Raw genomic sequence first — 21877 nt, 5'->3', positions numbered from 1 at the left:
ACAATTATGTTCTTTAGAGCAAGTTTGCTCTATTGTATAATTATGTAATGAAGCACTGCAATCTTTGTACAGTCCTTGTAACACTCTTTTTAATTTGTGCAATGATTCTCTCCTGGACCTTACTTACATGACTAAATACCTAAAGTGGAATCCTGGCCCCAGTGAAGTGAATGCAAGTTTTGGCATGGGGTGCTTCTAAACTTAGGACATGGGGGAGATGAAAGGAGAGTTTTTGCATTAAGACACTGGACAGAGACTCAGGAGATAGAGGTGTTATCCTCACCTCTACACAAACTTCCGTTATAACTTTGGGCAAGTCACTTAGACCACTAAGTCAATGGGATTTAGCATATGCTTAAGGGTATGTCTACACTACGAAATTAGGTAAATTTTATAGAAGTCGGTTTTTAGAAATCGATTTTATACAGTAAATCGCGTATGTCCCCACTAAGCGCATTAAGTCGGCAGAGTGCATCAGAGTGCAACAGTTCCCGCAGTCTCCGCTGCCCATTGGAATTCTGGGTTAAGCTCCCAATGCCTGGCAAAATCATTGTCATGGCTGGTTTTGGGTACATGTCATCAGTCGCCCCTCCCTCCGTGAAAGCAACAGCAGACAATCGTTTCACGCCCTTTTTCTTAGAATATCATGTGAGCTGGAGGCTTCTGCCTCAGGCTGCTCTCCCAGCCGGCCACACTGCGTGGTTGCACCCACACTAGCCTACCCCTTGCTCCCATGGCTCATGAAGCCTGGACAGTAGTAAGGAGCAGTTCAACTATAGGCTGAGCAAGTGCAGAATGGTGGTAGAATGTGCCTTTGGACATTTAAAAGCTCGCTAGTGATGTTTGCTGACTAGGTCAGACCTCAGGGCAACCAACATTCCCATTGTTATTGCTGCTTGCTGTGTGCTCCATAATATCTGTGAGAGTATGGGGGAGATGTTTATGGTGGGATGGGAGGTTGAGTCAAATCACCTGGCATCCGATTTTGAGCAGCCAGATACCAGGGCAATTAGAAGAGGACAGCAAGGCATGCTGTGCATCAGAGAGGCTTTGAAAACCAGTTTCACGACTGGCCAGGCTTTGGTGTGACAGTTGTGTGTGTTTCTCCTTGATGCAAACCTGCCCCCTTTGTTGATTTTAATTCCCTGTAAGCCAACCACACTACCCCTTTAACATAAAGTAACTATTGTTTTGAAACCATGCATTCTTTCATTATTAATTTAAAAAATGAGATAATGGACAAGGTAGCCCAGGTGGGGCAGGGAAGGAAGGAAGGACAGGGCCACATTGCGTATTGTAGCCACACTAAAAATCAAACAGTTTGAATGACAGCTTTCTGTTGCTTGGCCATCCTCTGGAGTGGAGTGCCTGGGTGCCCGGAGCCTCTCTGCACCCATGTTCTTGGGCGTTTGGGTGAGGAGGCTATGGAACATGGGGAGGAGGGTAGGTAGTTATACAGTGGATGCAGTGGAGGTCTGTGTTCTTATTGGCTTTCCTGCAGCTCCAACAATCGCTTTGTCATGTCTGTTTGCTCCCCCATTAGCCTCAGCATCGCGTCCTACCTCCGCTCTTTGTGCTCACTTAATTCTTTCCTGGCCATGCATTAAGCTGTGCCCTATCAGTGCAGGAGGACTGCATGAGCTCGGAAAACATGTCATCGTGAGTGCAGTTTTTTTGCCTTCTAATCTGCGATAACCTCAGGGACAGAGATGATAGAGGGATAATGGGTGGACTGCATGGTCACCTGTGCTGCTGAGTTTGCCATGCTGACCAAACAGGAAATTAAATTCAAAAGAGTTCCTGGGGCCTTTCCTGTGTTCCTGGCTAGTGCATCGGAGTTCAAAGTGCTGTCCAGAGCGGTCACATTGGAGCACTCTGGGATAGAATCATAGAATATCAGGGTTGGAAGGGACCTCAGGAGGTCATCTAGTCCAACCCCCTGCTCAAAGCAGGATTAATTCCCAACTAAATCATCCCAGCGAGGGCTTTGTCAAGCGGGACCTTAAAAACCTCTAAGGAAGGAGATTCCACCACCTCCCTAGGTAACCCATTCCAGTGCTTCACCACTCTCTGAGTGAAAAAGTTTTTCCTAATATCCAACCTAAACCTCCCCCTCTGCAACTTGAGACCATTACTCCTTGTTCTGTCATCAGGTACCACTGAGAACAGTCTAGATCCATCCTCTTTGGAACCCCCTTTCAGGTAGTTGAAAGCAGCTATCAAATCCCCCCTCATCCTTCTCTTCTGCAGACTAAACAATCCCAGTTCCCTCAGCTTCTCCTCGTAAGTCATGTGCTCCAGCCCCCTAATCATTTTTGTTGTCCTCCGCTGGACTCTTTCCAATTTTTCCACATTCTTCTTGTAGTGTGGGGCCCAAAACTGGACACAGTACTCCAGATGAGGCCTCACCAATGTCAAATAGAGAGGAATGATTACATCCCTCGATCTGCTGGCAATGCCTCTACTTATACAGCCCAATATGCCATTAGCCTTCTTGGCAACAAGGGCACACTGTTGACTCATATCCAGCTTCTCGTCCACTGTAACCCTTAGGTCCTTTTCTGCAGAACTGCTGCCTAGCCATTCGGTCCCTAGTCTGTAACAGTGCATGGGATTCTTCCGTCCTAAGTGCAGGACTCTGCACTTGTCCTTGTTGAACCTCATCAGGTTTCTTTTGGCCCAGTCCTCTAATTTGTCTAGGTCCCTCTGTATCTTATCCCTACCCTCCAGCGTATCTACCACTGCTCCCAGTTTAGTGTCATCTGCAAACTTGCGGAGAGTGCAATCCATCCCATGATCCAGATCATTAATGAAGATATTGAACAAAACCGGCCCCAGGACTGACCCTTGGAGCACTCCACTTGAAACCGGCTGCCAACTAGACATGGAGCGGTTGATCACTACCCATTGAGCCTGACGATCTAGCCAGCTTTCTATCCACCTTATAGTCCAATCATCCAGCCCATACTTCTTTAACTTGCTGGCAAGAATATTGTGGGAGACCGTGTTAAAAACTTTGCTAAAGTCAAGGAATAACACATCCACTGCTTTCCCCTCATCCACAGACCCAGTTATCTCCTCATAGAAGGCAATTAGGTTAGTCAGGCATGACTTGCCCTTGGTGAATCCATGCTGACTGTTCCTGATCACTTTCCTCTCCTCTAAGTGCTTCAGAATTGATTCCTTGAGGACCTGCTCCATGATTTTTCCAGGGACTGAGGTGAGGCTGACTGGCCTGTAGTTCCCCGGATCCTCCTCCTTCCCTTTTTTAAAGATGGGCACTACATTAGCCTTTTTCCAGTCATCCAGGACCTCCCCCGTTCGCCATGAGTTTTCAAAGATAATGGCCAATGGCTCTGCAATCACATCCGCCAACTCCTTTAGCACCCTTGGATGCAGCGCATCTGGCCCCATGGACTTGTGCTCGTCCAGTTTTTCTAAATAGTCCCGAACCACTTCTTTCTCCACAGAGGGCTGGTCACCTTCTCCCCATACTGTGCTGCCCAGTGCAGCAGTCTGGGAGCTGACCTTGTTTGTGAAGACAGAGGCAAAAAAAGCATTGAGTGCATTAGCTTTTTCCATATCCTCTGTCACTAGATTGCCTCCCTCATTCAGTAAGGGGCCCACATTTTCCTTGACTTTCTTCTTGTTGCTAACATACCTGAAGAAACCCTTCTTGTTACTCTTAACATCTCTTGCTAGCTGCAACTCCAAGTGTGATTTGGCCTTCCTGATTTCACTCCTGCATGACTGAGCAATATTTTTATACTCCTCCCAGGTCATTTGTCCAAGATTCCACTTCTTGTAAGCTTCTTTTTTGTGTTTAAGATCAGCAAGGATTATACTGTTAAGCCAAGCTGGTCGCCTGCCCATATTTACTATTCTTCCTACACATCGGGATGGTTTTTTCCTGCAACCTCAATAAGGATTCTTTAAAATACAGCCAGTTCTCCTGGACTCCTTTCCCCCTCATGTTATTTTCCCAGGGGATCCTGCCCATCAGCTCCCTGAGGGAGTCAAAGTCTGCTTTTCTGAAGTCCAGGGTCTGTATTCTGCTGCTCTCCTTCCTTCCTTGTGTCAGAATCCTGAACTCAACCATCTCATGGTCACTGCCTCCCAGGTTCCCATCCACTTTTGCTTCCCCTACTAACTCTTCTCTGTTTATGAGCAGCAGGGCAAGAAGAGCTCTGCCCCAAGTTGGTTCCTCCAGCACTTGGACCAGGAAATTGTCCCCTACACGTTCCAAAAACTTTCTAGATTGTCTGTCCTGGATAGCTCCTGGAGGCCAATACTGTCGATTTCTGTCTGCACTACCCCAAATTTGACCCAGCAAGGTTGATTTTAGTGCTACTCCCCTCATCAGGGAGGAGTACAGAAGTCCATTTTAAGAGCCCTTTAGGTCGATGGAACGGGGTTGATTGTGTGAATGCAGTCATTTTTAAATCGACCTAACGCGGCTGAATTCGACCTAACACCATAGTGTAGACCAGGGCTTAGTGCTTTGCTAAATATGGATGAACCTGAGCACAAGTATAAAGCTAGACATGTGCTTAAGTGCCTTGCTGAATTAGGAAGGACTTATTTCTCCATGATTCAGTTTCCCATGCTTAAAATGAGGATAGCAATACACCCCTATAAATCTATTGAAGTATATGAGGTGCTCAAATACTACAATGATGAGTATCCCAGAAAAGCCTATGCATAAATAATAATAATGGTTAACAAGGCGGAAAAAAGAGTGATCACACATATTATTGAAATACCTAGATACTACAGTGACAAGGACCTTACAGATATAATAGAGTAATTCACCTATTAATAATTCCTCTGATTTTTCTCCATGGTTTTATATGGCAAAACCCCTTCCCTACTTCTGATATTTGTGGAAAAAAGGTGCTAGACAGTTAACTTTATGCATTATCTTTATTTATAGGTTGATTCCCCACCACCCCACATCCTACCCCCAGGATTTTACAATACATACTGTATTTTGCCTTAAAGTACTATTTTTGCACGTGAAAGAGACTTTTTTCCTTATTTATGCATTTTAAGAAGGATTTGTTAAAAATGAGGAAAAAAAAGTCCAGGAAAAAAACCTGTTTCCAGTCAAGTCTGAAAACAGGAGTTTATGAGTGGAGTTTAACTGGCCCAGCAAAAGCAGCTCACTCCAACACCAGTTATAGTAGTAAAAAATAAAAGCTGGGAGAAAGCTGCTAATGATACGAGTAGCATTTCTACTGTCACATTTTCAAAAGCAAACCTTTCAGCACTCCAGAAATTAATATAGTGAATGCTCCAGTTTTAAATTGTAGAAGTAGCTCACACAATTGTATGGTTCAATTTGCATCAATTTCCTTTTAATTCACTCTCTCACTGTGACTGAAGCAAGGTGTCATGTACTTGGAAGCAAACATGTATAGTGCAATGGGGGAGGCTGTTATTCGGATACCACAAGATAAGGTCATTAAAACAACCATTCCAGGAGGAAATTTGGTATTTGTGTGTGTGCTATAAAACAACAAGCTTCTATCACAAACAGAATATCCATCCAAAGGGACAGAGAGTGAAGAAGTAATTGTAAGGAATTATAGCTTTCACCATCATTTTCAAAATTTGTATTTATTCAAGAAGCTTAATACTGCTTTGCAGTTGCTGATGAATGTACCCTCACTTTAAATAGCCAAGAATGCCAAAAGTTGCTGACAATGAGATCTACCACTTCTCTGGCTGCTAATAGGCAATTTCAAACTGGCACCTCTGATGAATGGTTGATTCTGGTTAAACTTCTAACAGCAATGCCTCTGAAGCATTCCAGCTTAAGAAAAGCCATCTTAAACAAACAAACAAAAACCAGCTATTCCTCAAACCACTCCCCCCCCAAACATCAACTCATTTTGCACATAACTAAATCAGTCCAGAGATATTGAATTCAGCTGACCATGATCTAAACTTTAAGATTTGGATTTCTATTGGCTTCCCAAATGTAAGTATTTCTTAGAGTAGCTATAGTATATTTTCATTCATTTTTGTTGTTTTGAAAAACTGGATCTTCCTAAAATGGACTTTTGATGAGTTGTAGTGGCCAGGTCAATTGAGAAATGACATTTGCTAGAATCGCTTACCTTCTCTTTTGAAGCACACCATTGTAAGAGAACATAACATAAGAACATAAGGAAGGCCGTACCGGGTCAGACCAAAGGTCCATCTAGCCCAGTATCTGTCTACCGACAGTGGCCAATGCCAGGTGCCCCTGAGGGAGTGAACCTAAAGGGCAACGATCAAGTGATCTCTCTCCTGCCATCCATCTCCATCCTCTGACGAACAGAGGCTAGGGACACCATTCCTTACCCATCCTGGCTAATAGCCATTTATGGACTTAGCCACCATGAATTTATCCAGTCCCCTTTTAAACATTGTTATAGTCCTAGCCTTCACAACCTCCTCAGGTAAGGAGTTCCACAAGTTGACTGTGCGCTGCGTGAAGAAGAACTTCCTTTTATTTGTTTTAAACCTGCTGCCTATGAATTTCATTTGGTGACCCCTAGTTCTTGTATTATGGGAATAAGTAAATAACTTTTCCTTATCCACTTTCTCAACATCACTCATGATTTTATATACCTCTATCATATCCCCCCTTAGTCTTCTCTTTTCCAAACTGAAGAGTCCTAGCCTCTTTAATCTTTCCTCATATGGGACCCTCTCTAAACCCCTAATCATTTTAGTTGCCCTTTTCTGAACCTTTTCTAGTGCTAGAATATCTTTTTTGAGGTGAGGAGACCACATCTGTACACAGTATTCGAGATGTGGGCGTACCATGGATTTATATAAGGGCATAATATATTCTCAGTCTTATTCTCTATCCCCTTTTTAATGATTCCTAACATCCTGTTTGCTTTTTTGACCGCCTCTGCACACTGCGTGGACATCTTCAGAGAACTATCCACGATAACTCCAAGATCTTTTTCCTGACTCGTTGTAGCTAAATTAGCCCCCATCATGTTGTATGTATAGTTGGGGTTATTTTTTCCAATGTGCATTACTTTACATTTATCCACATTAAATTTCATTTGCCATTTTGTTGCCCAATCACTTAGTTTTGTGAGATCTTTTTGAAGTTCTTCACAATCTGCTTTGGTCTTAACTATCTTGAGTAGTTTAGTATCATCTGCAAACTTTGCCACCTCACTGTTTACCCCTTTCTCCAGATCATTTATGAATAAATTGAATAGGACTGGTCCTAGGACTGACCCTTGGGGAACACCACTAGTTACCCCTCTCCATTCTGAGAATTTACCATTAATTCCTACCCTTTGTTCCCTGTCCATTAACCAGTTCTCAATCCATGAAAGGACCTTTCCTTTTATCCCATGACAGCTTAATTTACGTAAGAGCCTTTGGTGAGGGACCTTGTCAAAGGCTTTCTGGAAATCTAAGTACACTATGTCCACCGGATCCCCCTTGTCCACATGTTTGTTGACCCCTTCAAAGAACTCTAATCGATTAGTAAGACACGATTTCCCTTTACAGAAACCATGTTGACTATTGCTCAAGAGTTTATGTTTTTCTATGTGTCTGACAATTTTATTCTTTACTATTGTTTCAACTAATTTGCCCGGTACCGACGTTAGACTTACCGGTCTGTAATTGCCGGGATCACCCCTAGAGCGCTTTTTAAATATTGGCGTTACATTAGCTAACTTCCAGTCATTGGGTACCGAAGCCGATTTAAAGGACAGGTTACAAACCTTAGTTAATAGTTCCGCAACTTCACATTTGAGTTCTTTCAGAACTCTTGGGTGAATGCCATCTGGTCCCGGTGACTTGTTAATGTTGAGTTTATCAATTAATTCCAAAACCTCAGATTTGTCACCTACAAAAGCCAGCTCAGGTTTGGGAATCTCCCTAACATCCTCAGCCGTGAAGACTGAAGCAAAGAATCCATTTAGTTTCTCCGCAATGACTTTATCATCTTTAAGTGCTCCTTTTGAATTTTGATCATCAAGGGGCCCCACTGGTTGTTTAGCAGGCTTCCTGCTTCTGATGTACTTAAAAAACATTTTGTTATTACCTTTGGAGTTTTTGGCTAGCTGTTCTTCAAACTCCTCTTTGGCTTTTCTTATTACACTCTTGCACTTAAGTTGGCAGTGTTTGTGCTCCTTTCTATTTGCCTCACTAGGATTTGACTTCCACTTTTTAAAGGAAGTCTTTTTATCTCTCATTGCTTCTTTTACATGGTTGTTAAGCCACGGTGGCTCTTTTTTAGTTCTCTTACTGTTTTTCTTAATTTGGGGTATACATTGAAGTTGGGCCTCTATTATGGTGTCTTTAAAAAGGGCCCACGCAACTTGCAGGGATTTCACTAGAAACTCGAGTTCCCTCCCCCGGAGAGGCAACCTCAGTGCGAGAGGTAACCCCAGCACCATCTGGAAGGAGGGTCCCAACTACGGGAAGGTTCCCCTCTGCTCCCATTGACTGCTCTACTTCCCTGAGCCCTTCTTCCTCCTCAACAGCACAGGAGCTGTCTAAGCGGAGGTGGGACAATTCTACAGTGTCCCGGAAAGCCTCATCAACATACCTCTCTGCCTCTCTCAGCTCCTCCAGTTCCGCCACCCTGGCCTCCAAAGTCCGTACATGGTCTCTGAGGGCCAGGAGCTCCTTGCACCGACTGCACACATACGCCACCCGCCCACAGGGCAGGTAATCATACATGCGACAGTCAGTGCAATGGAGGATGGAGCTTTTGATGATAATGGCAGAACATCGAGATTTAGATAACTGGCTTACTCCTAAATCCTCTTAAAAAACAGGCCTTGGTCTTTGGAGATTGACTCTCAATGTACTTCTATTGCTACCTCCCACTTGACATGGGCAGGAAAGGAAAACTAAATTTATCATCATACAATAGGCAACATCATTCTTTCCTGCTAATTCCATTGAAATGCATCCAGCTTTTCTATTCCCCCGCCCCTTTTTGTTTTTCTTTTGTTTATGACATGGGATTCAGGAGCCTTGACAAGCCCTGGATTCAATCTGCCTCTGCAAATGCAATCAATAAAACACTACACTATTGCTCTCTTTAAAGCAGAGCTGGAAGAACATAGTTTTGATGATTTATTTAATGTGTAGGCCCTGGCCTGAGTAGAAGGCAATGTATGACTTTATTTGAAAAGCCTGGGAGCTATTTACTATCTCCGAAAAGATGTCAGCTACTGTTCCCTAATGATGCAGCTATGCATAATACACTGGAGGGAACAGAAAGCACCTCCTCAGCAATGCATTTATAACATAAAAGTGATTGTCTTTTAGTGTGATTGGGGGGGCTGGGTTTCCATCTCCTATTTTAATGAAGTTGACTCGTTGATTTAAAAAAGCAGACACAACTTAGGCAGAATTATTGTGGTGAATGTTATATATTATTGCAGTCAAATACTGGGATATTGGAGTGAGGATATATTTACATGTGTGTATTTATTCACGTGTTCACACTTGTGCTCAACCCCCCACTCCCCAACCCCAGTCGACAACATCCACACATTACATTTTCAGTGGAATTTCCGTATTCTATTTTTCTGCCTCATATGTTTTATTATAAAACCAGTACACTTTACCCACATTTTCAGAGCTTAGACACTTTCTGGTGCATGTTAAAGGAAATAGTGCTAAATATACTCACCAATCACAGAAAGTTTTTACTGCTATCACATTTTATGTGGGGCTGAGAAAGAAACTTACAGGAAATTACACTTTCTAAACAAACCTAGATACTGAGAGAATTTGTATTAAGTACTTAGGTGGCTCGTACATATACAACTGTGGATATATCCACAAATACTGAAGTCCTGAAGAGGCCATTTAAAAAAAAATACAACTTGGTGATTTTCAGAGCATCAAATGAAGATACTGGGGTAATTCACCTCCCAAGGTATGACCTGGTGACCTAAAAATTTCTCCCATGATATAAAGCTCATCAGAAGTAAAAATTCTACTATACATTTAAGTAAGTCTTTCCCTATGTGCTCTTTCTGTTAAGGTTGTGGTTATGTTGGTAGGAAGTTATCTGAAGAACCCTTGGCCTCTACAGAAACTTTTTCCACTGCTTTGAGACTATCTGTCCTCATATCAGTAAGTCAGTCTGCAGCTGTAGGGTCCTCTTGCTTTTAGATGCACAAATAGCCATCCTGGCAAAACAAAACAAAACAAAAAAAACCCACAACTTCCATCTGTGACTAGCCAGAAGAATGAACCCTGACGTATTGGCCACAGTGATGACCTCCAGATAACTGATACAAATTATGTCAAAAGTGAAACTAGAAATCCTGAAAAAAGCTCCATCTGAGCTTTTAGCTTAACCACACAGTAAACACCTCTCCAAAGTACAACACTCTCTGTGCTTGCTCATCACTCAGTACAAGTTCAAGGTCTGCATCCTATTATTCAAAGTGTTCTATGGGAATGGCCCTCGCTACCTAAGAGATCTCCTCTCCCTCTGCAAACATGACCTCACACAACAGCTGAGTTCCACCAGAACGATGATGCTGTCAATCAAAAGGGAAAGCTCATGAGTGCAAGAGACAGAAATTATAGAAAATAAGGGTTATCATGGAACTAACCATTTTCAGAACTTAATATAGAATTTGTTTCTTAGATGTGGCTTCACCCCCACTAATGTGTTCTGTCTCACATACTGACAAAGAAAAACAAACTCAAATATTTATAAAATAATTAAGATAGTCTTCTACAAGTTGAGTAGTGACACAGAGAGAGAGAGAGAGAGAGAGAGAGAGAGAGAATGAGAACAAGCACTATTGCAACTTCTTTTTTAAATATATAGGAAGAATTACACTATTAGGATGTTGTGGTCAAATAGGTACCTACACAGATACTGGAACCCAGATATTAACCCTAGAATTCAGTTAAAATAAAAGGCAGATAAGCAATGATTATTAATGCCACACTGAATAATTCTAAAAATAGTAAATATTTACTTCTCACTCCTTTGCATTGTGTAGGTAAATGAATTCTAAGATATTGCAAGATTCTTTCCTACTTAATTTTGATATTCTGTTGAGCCAAAACATATTTGTAGCAAATGGGAAGATTATTTATACATACACAAAGAAAGAGGTAAGAATAATTGTGCAGTCGAACTACAATATGCTAATTTTTTCAACATTACTGCAAACATTAGTAATTACCTGCATTTTCAGTTATTTAGATTCAAATCATGATCCTATTTATTTAATCCTAAATCACTAAAATAATCTCTAGAGCAGCTACCTCACTGAATATATATTTAAAATAAAAATATATAGACGTATTGTGGACAAATTGGAGAGAGTCCAATGGAGGGCATAAAAAATGATTAGGAGGCTGGGCACATGACTTATGAGGAGAGGCTGAGGGAACTGGGCTTATTTAGTCTGCAGAAGAGAAGAGCGAGGGAGGATTTGATAGCAGCCTTCAACTACCTGAAGGGGGGTTCCAAAGAGAATGGAGCAAGGCTGTTCTCAATGGTGGCAGATGACAGAACAAGGAACAATGGTCTCAAGTTGCAGTGGGGGAGGTCTAGGTTGGATATTAGGAAAAACTATTTCACTAGTTGGGTGGTGAAGCACTGGAATGGGTTACCTAGGGAGGTGGTGGAATCTCCATCCTTAGAGGTTTTTAAGGCCCGGCTTGACAAAGCCCTGGCTGGGATAATTTAGTTGGGGTTGGTCCTGCTTTGAGCAAGGGGTTGGATTATATGACCTTCTGAGGTCTCTTCCAACCCTACTCTTCTATGATTCTATGATTCAAATGTACTTAATTCATACTCCTATTTTTTAAATTGGTGAATGCAAAGAAATATAAACATTTGCAAAAGAAATGATCATCATCAGCATGCTATATTCAAGTTATATACATTTTGTTTGTCTGCTTTAACAAAAACTAAACAGGCATCTCTGAAGAAACACCAAGATGGTATTTAAGGGACAGAAGGAACTAAAAAAATATGGTTCTAAAATTGTTCTCTCTAATAGTTTCAAAAATATTTCAGTAAGCAGGGAAGAAATGTTCAATGGAATTTTTTAGTGCATGTAACAGTTTGTTTGGTCTTTTAACTACAAAAAAAGTGCAAAACCTTGGTTTGGAATGATGCTTAATCAGTAGTTCAAGTTGAATAATTTCAACATCAGAAATTGCTGAAGCATAATTTTATGATATACATGTAACTCTTAATTAGAAGTCCAAATGGTAAAACACCCTGTACTTTTTTTTTTTAATGCAGGAGTTCTCTATTCCCCATTACATAGCTGACATTATGGATTAGATACTTCTATTAATGAGTCACCAGAGAAGACACTGAAATCTAGCATTCAGTTGTTTCTCATGTCAAATCAAGAAAATTAATTGGCAATGCCATATGATGTAAGCTGACAGGTTTAGCTGCCACATGCTGATAGCAAGAATGGCACACTAAAAGCTCATAAAAAAGAGAAATGCCCAGGAGAAGGAAATGAGAATAAAAATGTCAAGAACAGAGGATGGAATTAGGCTTCTGTTACATCTCAACAAGAGCAATTAATAAAATGTAAAGTAGGCATCAAAGCTTCACCAGTACGAACTCACAGTGTTTAAATGAGTTATTCACCACTCTACATAAAACACAGGAGAAACATTTTAAAATGTGCCCTGGTGTATTGTCAGTTGCAGTTAGGGTGACCAGATGTCCCAATTTTATAGGGACAGTCCTGATATTTGGGGCCTATTACCCACCATCTCCTATCCCGATTTTTCACACTTTCTATCTGGTCACCCTAGCTGCAGTGTAGATTTCTCTCCTAACTAGGGATGGATGAATCTTATGATTGTAGAGGTATTAATACCTTGTGAATTCTTTTTTTAATTCACAGTGGTCTCAGAACTAAGTCAGTTTGCAAAACTTTTTCCTTTGTAATTTAAACACATTTCTTTTCTAAAAATGGCTTCAGCTTGAAAATAAAAGACACTTTTGTAATTTAATGCATATACCATCTAGTAAGGATAAAAAATGTTAAAAGCTAGGATGGGACAAGTGATACCCCTAGACATGTTATTGTCAATTTATTTTTGGCGGGATTTGACACTATTTTTGCTATTTCTTTTTTTGCAATCTTTTTAGTCTGCCCACTCATTCCAATTTGCACCCCTTCCCCGCTGCTGCTCCGGTCTCTTTCACATGAAACACAAATGCAATAATATCCATTGGTTCTGAACTTTCAGTTTTACAATTATAACAATCAGGGTTCAGACACCCCAAGGAGATAACAGGGGATCTGAACCCCAAAGAATGAGCACTCAATCAACCGGTTGTACACAATGTTGTTGTACATAAATATATGGCGAGTATGTTTTTTATGAAAGCTTGTAATACTTTGAACTTGATGGTCATTAGGAGATATGTATACAGGTATAGTTATGAAAGTATACACGTGTATATGCGTAAAAAATTGTAATTGTAACTATGGTGCAACTACACGACCACCTGACGATGGGGGATGAAGTAATCAGGCAGGGGGAGGCTAGTTGTTTACATAAAACCAACTTCAAATACCATCCATTGTCCAGCCAGGAAGACACAATGGTGGACCATTAAAGTTAGTGGAAAGACATTGAAATCTAAAAGAAAACCCCAGGCTTGGAGAACTGAGCCCTGGTCTACACTAGGAATTTTCTTCAGCATAGCAACATCTCTCTGGGGTGTGAAAAATCCAAACCCCCTGACAGAGATAGTTGTTCCGACCTAACCACCAGTGTAGATTGTGCTAGGTTGATGGAAGAATTCTTCCATCAACCTAACTATTGCCTCTTGGGGAGGTGGTGTACTGACACCGATGGGAGAACCCTTCCCATGGGCATAGGTAGTGTCTACGACAAAGCACTACAGTGGCACAGCTGAGCCGCTGCAGCATTTTAAGTGTAGACATACCCTGAGACATAAGAGAGTTTCCCTCACTCTGAATAACCAGGCTTGGATTTGAAGGGCTTTAGATGCTGTCCATACATTTCTAGCTAAGTGGGGTGCTGTCTGTGAAACACTGGATCCCCTCTAGGACAGAGGGCACACTGGGAAAATGTTCCAAGACAACAGGTAACTTGTGTTAGAAAAGGAAATTTTACTAATACAGAAGCGTAAAGCCTGAGATTGTGTCTTTATGTTTATTTTCTGTGTAACCTGCACGTGTTGACTTTTCCTCACTATTTCATCTTTGAATCTACAATTTTTCTATTAACTAAACTTTTGGGTTATTTTTACCCCAAGCAGGTGAACTGAAAACTGGGGGCAGGTTTCATTCCTTTGTGGGCGACAAATCAGAGGGGGGAGAGTCCAAGTTTCTAACAGGTAAGAACTAAGGGATTTTGGGAACTGAGCACAGGAAGGGGCTGTAGAGATCACCCTGCATGGAGTAACTAGGCTGGTGGAAGCCAGGGTGAACCTTAGACTTATAGGCTGGCTACTGGTGTCAGAGCTCAGAGTCAGACCAGCACAGCACTAAGGCACCCAAAATTACAAGGCAGTGGTGATCGATTCCCTTACTGGTCTGGGTGATCCCCAAAATGTCAGAAGAACGCTCAGAATTATGCTAATGGAGTTTGGCCAACCCAAATCATAACTAAATACAAACACGACTGCTTTGTTTGACCACTGAAAGGGGACCAGTGGCTTTACACAGAACAAAGAAAGGGAAACATTTCATTAAAATAGCATTGAGAATAATTACCTTTTTAACCTTCTTTCCCCACCCCTCAGTACTGCATTCATTCTGAAGTCTGATTTTATCAAGGTTTTGGTTCCCCCACCCCCATTTGCCAATAGGTGGTGTAAGTACCGCCTACTGGCATATAAGCACTAGTGAACTAACATGAACCAGCTACCGACCTCACAGAGCTATTGTAGTGTCCGGCTATATACACCTCTACCCCATAATAATGCCATCCAATATAACACGAATTTGGATATAACGCAGTAAAGCAGCGCTCCGGGGGGGAGGGGGGCTGCGCACTCCGATGGATCAAAGCAAGTTTGATATAACGCGGTTTCACCTATAACGTGGTAAGATTTTTGGCTCCCCAGGACAGCGTTATATTGAGGTAGAGGTGTAATTTATAAAACATTTTGCAAATGTATTATTAAGGGGACTGGCTGGCAAAGGCTGAAATAGAATTCAGGAGGCGGGGGTCCTAAACCTGTTATCACTTATTATTCTCCACCATTACAGTAATTTAGACTTCAAAAGCTCTTTTAAAAATTAGCACGCTTAAAATCTGCTTTTGGCTTTGTCCAGATAGGAAATCTGCCCTGATCACACTTAGCCACTGATGTAGCTACATCAGCACATACCTCTAGTGTAGACAACTTCACTATTGGCATCGTTGCAGGTTACTCTACAAAAAAAATAAGGTAAAATGCACTAGTACAAGCCAGTGATATAAGATTATAATGGCTCATTCTGTTTGATCTAGGGATTTGCACTGGTGCAGTTGCACTACTGGCTGGCCACTGATGGCTGAAATTGGGGAAAATTCAGGCCTTTGAATGAGCAAAATAAAATGAACAGAAAACCCGGCTGCATATGCACAAAGATTTAAAACACAACTTCAAAACTAATATGCCAATTTATTTCAAACCTGGGTTGTTCTTTGGACCTCAAAATCTTCCAGGCTAAATTAGACCTAAACTTCTAGCTCAGGGGTGGAGGGGGGGGGGGAAGGGGAATTACAAAAGACAAAATCCTTTAAGGAAAAAAAAAAGTATTTTCATCTGCTTTTATATAGCATAAGGAAGCCAAAACAGCACAAGCTTTCTTCCCCTTTGCAGTTTGCTGTAAACTGTTATGCTCACTCCCACTAAAATGTATATTATTTGTAGTCTGAGAATCCTTTGAAAGCAGAGATGTTATTACAAATTAATTTCATACCATTCACAGAGTACCAAATTGTCAAGACTTTCCTTATGACAAGTATACTGTATAACAGCCTTCATTCCTTTTATTCTTATACTGGTCGCAGTAAAGCCAGACATATGTTTGATGTTTGTTACAAATAAATGAAAGGCAAGGTTAACAGGCCAAGTTTGATAACCACAAACACTGCTGATTTTTTACAGTGGATCTAATCAACAGAGAGGTAAAGCAGTCACTAATAAACTTGTTCATCCAATTAAATATATGGAAATCTACTTTAAGAGATGCAACATTTTCATAAATATTAAAAGGCACAGACCATTTCAGTGGATTTGGCTAATGGAATCTAATTTAATCCCCATGTAAATGGAAGATTAATGAGCAATGGGGAGATGGGGATACCGGTTTATTCTATTTAATTGTATCTAAGGCTATAGAAATCCAAGACATACTTAGTATGACAGGAATACTATGAACAAGCATACGTGAGAAAACTGATGACGAGATAAAACCTGTTCCTTCAGTTTATGTAGTACAGATATGAAAGACTCTTGGTCTTTGTTGATATGCTAATATTCTCATGGATGATTTTTCCAGCCTAAATAATAGTAGTTTTCCTAACCTCTGTAATTTTTGCTTGGCCAAAAGATTGCACCAGGGTTCTCTCTGGAGAAATCTGCCAATAAAAGAAAGGATTGGAGTGTGGCTGCTCTGGAGAAATCCATTACCAAGAGATCTCCTCCCTCAAAGGAAATCAGTTGGAGGGATACAGAAACAACAACAACCAACTATGCAACCGCATATGCTTTCTAGAAAGCCAAATAGTCAAATAATTTGGAGGCAGGAAATCCTCTATCCAAAACATGTTTGTGTCCTGGATGTTTATTTGAAGAATTAATAAAGCTGTTCCCTCTTCAGAGGGCTATGGGATTTTGGAGGGGTTAGAGTTGAAGCTAGCAGCCTGTGCAGACAGTGATGCTGCTTATTTCCCCAAGGACCTCAGCCAAGATTTTTTTTTGCTATAAATACTCTTCCTGCATTTATACAAAAGGAATAGCTTGTGTTTTATGTAGTCAACAATACTATTCCAAATGGAATAGGAGGCAGACACACTCCTGTGCCTTGTTCTCCATGATACCGAATCACATTCCGCTCTCAGGGTGAATGGCAAAATACTCACTGACTTCCATAGGGCCAGGATTTTACTCCCCTTTCCCCTATGGTTTCATCAAAGAACTTTTCCTGCATCTTTCATCTGTTGTGTTTATAGTCAACAGATTGGTAGCAAGGTCTGGAGAACTGAGCACAGGACTGGGAGTCAGGAAGTCCCAAGTCTTATCATTTATTTAGATGTAAAACCAAACAAAACTTTAGAAAGCATGTTTCCAAAAGTTCATGATGTCTAACATAAAAGATGCAAAACACTTAGATAATACAAGTGCAGAATTTTTGTTCAATCCCATACAATTCGGGGGGAGGGGCTTTCTGCCAACAACTAAACCCCGCCACACAATATACCCCCAGCACCCACATTTCAGATGTATCATCTGTATGTCACCTATTCTTTGGGTGTTCTATAAACAACTATCCTAGCCAGCCACCTTACCTGAACCCCATCATCATAATGCCTGTGAGCCACAAAATTTTTAATGGCTTTATCCTCACAATACATCTCCAAGATAGGGAAGTGCTATTATCCCTATTTTACAGATGGAGAACTGAGGCACAGAGTGTCTAAGTCATTTCACCAAGGTAAGCCAGGAAGTCAGTAGCAGAGCAGGGACTTAAAGTTATCCCAAACTCTAGGCTACTGCCTTAACCACTGGACCATACTGCTCAGGTATGACAGGAAGTGGTAATTGTTAAGTCTTTGTTGGAGGTCTCATATCCATGCATTGACTTACACTGACCCCATTTAGCGTGTGAGATCCTACAGAATCCCAGCACAGGAGATACAGCTTCAGGAAAAGCTTTAAGCAACTGCAACATTAGTAAGGAAGAGACCAAATCATTTTTAAAACAAAAAAAATATATATTTGTTTTAAATTTTTCAAAAATGTAGTTGCAAAAGCTTCAGGTCTTTTAATCTTAAAAGCTATCACCCCATCCCAAATTAGTAACAATTATATAAAGAGAACTTTGGAATCCTAGAGACTGCTGAGAATTGATTATTTTAAAGCTTAGATGTAATTCATTGCATAAAACAGGAAGGGGCCAGTGATTAATTGTCTTTAAGAAAATAAAAACATGAGTAGCAATTGCTGAACAGTAAAGAAAATCATCTGGAACCAAAACTATTTTTTTCCTAACACCTGTCAAATAACAGAGAATATTTGAACTAGCTTTTCCAACACATCCCTGTAAACAAAGACTTAAAGTACTGCTTCATAAGATAAAGACTATATTAAAATGGGAATCTGGGTTTAATGTAAGACATTTAACTTGGGGCCATGCCTCATAGTAAAATATAACAAACTTAGTCCCCACTCCTGCAAATATTTATGCACATTAAATTTTTAACATGATACATGAAACATATGAAGACCCGTAAGACTGGGGATCAGATCCTCAGCAGGTGTATATTGTTCATAGCTTTGACTTCCGCTGAGAATATGAACTTAGGGCATTGTGGTCCAAACATACAAGGCCCTCCTTGCAGGACTGGTTTAAAAAGGAAAAGAAAAGAACCATTGTTCTTCAAAGCAATTAAAAATGAGTTTACAACTAAGCAACACTGAGCTCATCATAGTGAGATACCACTGCTTCCATTTGTGATTTCATTTACTGCATACAGTGATTAGACAGCTCAGATATAACTCTGGTCTGGTGAACTAAGAGTGAAGGGTCAAATAAATTAAAGCAGATTAATAAAACATAGCTGAGAGGAGGGATAACTGGGCTTGCCAGTGATAGAAGATATGCTTTTAACAGGCAGTACACTGGTCTGTACTTAAATAAATGTGTCAGTCCATCTGCAATAAAATGTTGCTCAGTGATTTCAGGAGCAGATTTGAAATGCTCCAGCTATGGCCATATTAATCTGTTATAATTGACAGCAGATGCCACACGGTTTCAGCTAGCGGAACAGAGCCATACAAAGATAAAAGTACAGGGCATGACAAAAGATATCATATCAAGTTGTTCAAAACAGATTGTTGATATGTAGTATAAGAAATACTATTTGCATCTGGTTTCTTCAGGTACTCCGTCTCTTGTCTAGAAATCAATTACTACCTATTCACTGTACATTGAGAGGCACATTCTTGGTGCAAACTGTTATAGTTCCATTGGTTCAATAGAAGCTAAGCCAGTGGAGATGTGACAACTTGCACCTGGTGAGGATCCACCGTAGAATCGATGCGCTTATCAAGAACATCTGTCCTTTTCCATTAAAATGAAAGTCCTACTAAGAAAAGCTGAGCAACTATGCCACTTAAAGGACACAACAACACTCTAAACCAGCGTATTCCCGTGTATGTCCTATACACATGACACTAGTCCAGTATGGAAACCAGCATCATATCTCCATTAACAGGGCCCTACCAAACTCAGGCTTCATGCTGGTCAATTTCATGGCCGCCAGATCTTGAAATTGGTCAATTTCATGATTTCAGATGTTTACATCTGAAATTTCACAGTGTTTTACCTCCAGGGGACCGTATCCAAAACAGGATTGTGGTGAGGAGGGTCCCAAAGCTGTTGTAGGGAGGTTGCAGTATTGCCACACTCACTTCTGTGTTGCCTTCAGAGCTGGGCTCTGAAGGCAGCAGCTGAGGAGTTTCCTGCAGCTGGAGGAGGCAGGTCCAATCTCCTCAATGCTGCTGGGAGCGCCTCCACTGGGAACACCCCAGCCGGGGCTCCTAGCTGCTAGTCAGAGCTAGTGGTGGATTAACACATGGGCCCATGGCCCCAGCCAATTTGAAAAATGGGTGCCCCAGCCCTGGCAGGAGCCATGGAGTGGAAGCCCCGAGAACCAGCAAGAGCTGTGGGGCTCAAGCCCTGAACCTGGGCAGCTCAGAGCCCAGGTAGGAGCCATGGAGGGCAGCAGCCCTAAGCCCGGGAACCCTGAGCCTGGGGATGGGGGAACGAAAACCCCGAGTCCTCACTGGAGCCGCAAGGAGTGGCTGCCCCGAGCCTCGGCTGGAGCTCTGGGCCTGCTGCAGTGTAGAAGTCAGGGTATATTGTGGGGGTGGGTCTGATCTCCCCCATAACAGCCATAAAAGAGAAGGACAAGTCCTGTCCCTCCCCAGCCTGGCTGATTTTGGGGAGATCAGATTTTACAGGGATGGGTTTATTTTACAGTGTGTGACATGTTTTTCACGGCCATGAAATTGGTAGTGTCCTATCCATTAATGTCAATGAAGCTATGCTTATTTACACCAGCTGAGGAGCCGATCCACGAGGTTTGAAAGTTTGGATTTACCACAGACTTCCTGAGCAACCTTTGGCACATCACAATTATACTAAGCCTCACATTCCCCATCTGCAGAATGGGGACAATTGTACTTACTTGCTTCTCAGTGCTGTTGTCAGGTCTAACTACATATTAAATTCTAAGAGGATGATCATCCATTTTAATGTTTGTAAAGACACTTTAAATGGTTTCTTGGTGTGGCACAGTGACTCAAGCACCTTGAAGGAGGAAAAATTTTAGATATTAGTTATAATGCAATGTCCTTCTGGTGCTCCAGGGGAAAAAAACAAAAAACAAAATCCCTTCGGACTTTTTTTAAAACATGAGACTTCTCCACATGGCTAGATGTTGTTAACTGAAGGAGAAGGAGCAAAGCATTCAGCAGATATTGTATCCTGTTGAGCTGAACATTAAGAATACAAATAATATATTATACATATATTATAATATTTATAATATATTATAAAATTGCTATTTGTATTCTTATTGTTGTTCAGCTCCAGGATCCAAAATCTGCTGAGTGCTTTGCTCCTGCTACTTATTAACAACATCTAACAATATGGAAAAGTCTCATGTATGAAAAAAAAAATCACCTGTTGAGTTTTTTTCCTGAGATCACAAAATGGACCCATGAAGCCTCCCTGTGTTTTCAGGGCTTATTGATCAAAGATCATTTTCTTTTTGTGCCATTGAAGAGATGTGGTTTACAGAGCATTCAACAAAATAAACCAAATCTCTCATTTCAGCTGCAGGGAACTGATCTCTGACAATACTTTTAATACATTCCATTGTTCATGGTTATGGCATTAAAACAAGTTTCAAAAAATAATTTTTTTTATTTTGTCAATCTATGATGTTTTAGCAGATACTGACACAGAAAAGTCTATCTTATTCTTTTCTCTATCGGAAGTATGCAGCCAAAAAGACAAACTTACAAACATTATTGAGGTTTACAATATTGCTGAAGCCATGTTGGTCCAAGGATATTAGAGAGACAAGATGGGTGAGTTAATATCTTTTATTGGACCAACCTCTGTTGGTGAAAGAGACAAGCTTTCAAGCTACACAGAGCTGTTCTTCAGGTCTTTTTTATTATTATTATTATGTTTTATTATTGATGACAGGCTCCTCTCTGGGACCCATAAAGGTGCCTGAGGTAAAAAAGCAAGGACATCATTTAAGGAGGCATTAGAGCTCCAGCCAGGCCTACAATCTGGTTTTCGCAAAATTAGATTTCAGATGCTAGCAGTCAAAAATTCTGGTCAGTAACCCACAGGTACCCCGTATATACTAGTAGACTTGTAAATAGAGGGAATCTGATTTTGCTTTTCCTTCAAGGCACCTTATGCCGCAGCAAAGTACAACCTTAGATATCTTGATCACAGGAAAATAATCGATATTCTTATGGCAACATAATATTGAAAAGAAAAGAAAGAGAATGCATCCAGTCCATACTGTGCAACAGCTTATGATAAAAAGAGGAAGCAAATGAACAACGGTATACAGACGCTCCCCGACTTGCGCAAGCGTTCCATTCCAG

The 21877-nt window shown here is 41.1% G+C and overlaps 1 protein-coding gene across 3 annotated transcripts in view; it reads right to left on the bottom strand.

The window, feature by feature from the left end:
* CACNA2D1 (calcium voltage-gated channel auxiliary subunit alpha2delta 1) overlaps positions 1–21877 on the bottom strand; it is a 636415-nt gene that overhangs the window by 186661 nt on the left and 427877 nt on the right. The window lies entirely within an intron of this gene.

Source organism: Mauremys mutica, chromosome 1 (assembly GCF_020497125.1).
Source record: "Mauremys mutica isolate MM-2020 ecotype Southern chromosome 1, ASM2049712v1, whole genome shotgun sequence".
Taxonomy (NCBI): domain Eukaryota; kingdom Metazoa; phylum Chordata; order Testudines; family Geoemydidae; genus Mauremys; species Mauremys mutica.
Note: the sequence above shows the minus strand (reverse complement) of the source record. Positions and strands in the feature narration are given on the sequence as shown.